The 2,500-nt window shown below is 32.2% G+C and overlaps 1 protein-coding gene across 1 annotated transcript in view; it reads right to left on the bottom strand.

Moving 5' to 3' along the window:
• The window catches only part of LOC138864389 (prostaglandin D2 receptor-like), a 280,761-nt gene that overhangs the window by 33,846 nt on the left and 244,415 nt on the right, over positions 1–2,500 (bottom strand). The gene's annotated exons all lie outside the window — the stretch shown is intronic.

Genomic DNA, 2,500 nt, shown 5'->3' on the forward strand with positions numbered 1-2,500 from the left:
CTCTCTCTCTCTCTCTCTCTCTCTCTCTCTCTCTCTCTCTCTCTCTCTCTCTCTCTCTCTCTCTCTCTCTCTCTCTCCCCCTCTTTCTCTCCCCTTCCCTTCCATTTCCACACACAGCATTAGGTAAGTTGAAAGACAAAGAAAGAGAAAAAAGTGACAGAAAAAGACAGAGAGAAAAAACAGCAGACAAAGGCCAGGGAAAGTAAGAACAATAGAAAAACAGAGAGAAGAAGACAAACAGACAGACAGAGAGAGAGAGAGAGAGAGAGAGAGAGAGAGAGAGAGAGAGAGAGAGAGAGAGAGAGAGAGAGAGAGAGAGAGAGAGAGAGAGAGAGAGAGAGAGAGAGACAAACAGACAGAAATTGACAAACTGAAACCGTGTACACAAGGGGCCTCACCATACAAGAACCAATATGTGCAGAATATAACCCCAGGCTTCAGGCACTTCAGAGCCACCAAGGTCAAAAAAATACATGTTACCAATTACACTTACAGATTCGGAAATTGACTCAAATAAAGGCCGTGTACACTCTGCTATCTATCTTCCCTGTCCAAGCCTGCGACGACAAAGGGTATTGCGGTCGTCAGATATTGATAGAAGGCTACACAGCTGATCGTTGTTTCTCGATGATGGTATGTTCATTTCGCGTGCGCGGATATATGCATTATGTATAGCGTTGTAAAGGATCCATGGGTCCTAATCCTGGATCATATATACACATTCACATTCACATATATACGTGCGTATATTGCAATAGGAACAACGAAGGGAAGGGAAAGAAAACACGCGAATATGCCGAAGGCCTTTTCACCCTGACGGAGCAATAGCGAAAAGGCCTTCGGCATATTCGTGTGTTTTCTTGCCCTTCCCTTCGTTGTTCCTGTTGCAATCTGTTCACCATGAATTCCACACGTGCGTATGTACATGCACACACACACACACACACACACACACACACACACACACACACACACACACACACACACACACACACACACACACACACACACACACACACACACACACACACACACACACACACACACACACACGCACGCACGCACGCACACACACGCACACACACACGTACACACACACGTACACACACACACGTACCCACACAGCTGCAGAGAAGCAAGCTGCACATCGGTATGCATAAGGTGCACCGACCATTTATCTTGAACATTAGGATAATGAGAAATGCATAATACCTTCCCTTAAACCTGTATATAATTATGTAACTGCTGGCTTGCTTATTCCCGCTAAAACCTTGTGCAATATTGAATGGTTCTGCACCGGAACTGTTGACTTATTAATGATAATAACTTCTTAATCGAGGAGTGTTGATATATGAAAATTATGAAAATAATAATAATAATGGTAGTAACAATGATAACATAATAATGATAATGATGATAATGATTTTAATAGTAATAAGAATAATAATGACAATAACAATGATAAAACAACAATACTAATGATAATGATTATAATGATGATATCAATAATGAGGAGAATATTGATAACCTTGATAATAATGGTAACAATAATGACAAAAATAGCAATAATAGTAAAAATAATAGCAATGATAATGATAATAACAATAATGATGATAATGATGATAATGACAATAATAATGTTGATAATGCTAACAATAAAGTTGATATAGATAATAAAAATCATAATAGCAGTAGTAGTAATGATGAAGATAATGATAGTAATAACAATGATGGTAAGAATAGTTATAACCACAATAATAACGATTGCAGTAATGATAATGATAATGATAACAATAATAACAATGATTATAATAACAACAATAAAACTAATAATAATAGAATTCATATTGATTATGATAACAATTATAGTAATAGTAATGATAATAGTGATTATGATCAGTATAATGATAATAAAAATAACAACAATGATGATAGTGATGATAATAATAATGATAACAACAACAACAGCAATAATAGTAATGATAGTAATAATGATAACTGTAATTGTAATAATAATGATGATAATAGTAATAACAATAATAATAATAATAATAACAAAAATGATAATAATGATAGTAATTAAAATATTAACATTAATAATGATAATAATGGCAATAATAACAACAATAGTAATGATAATAATAATAAAAATGAAAATTAATATTGATAATAACAACAATAATAATAAAGATAATAATAATGAAAATGAAAATTAATATTGATAATAACAACAATAATAATAATGATAATAATAATGATATTGATAATAATAATAATAATGATAATAATAATAATAATAACAATAATAATAATAATAATAATAATAATAATAATAATAATAATAATAATAATAACAATAATAATAATGATAATAACAATAATAATAATAATAATAATAATAATAACAATAAAATAATGGTAATGATAATAATAATAACAACAGCAGTAGGGATGACAAAAAAGTGGTCAAAACGGGATCCTTCGACCTGCACCTTCGCGA

This window comes from Penaeus vannamei, chromosome 16, assembly GCF_042767895.1.
Source record: "Penaeus vannamei isolate JL-2024 chromosome 16, ASM4276789v1, whole genome shotgun sequence".
Lineage (NCBI taxonomy): Eukaryota > Metazoa > Arthropoda > Malacostraca > Decapoda > Penaeidae > Penaeus > Penaeus vannamei.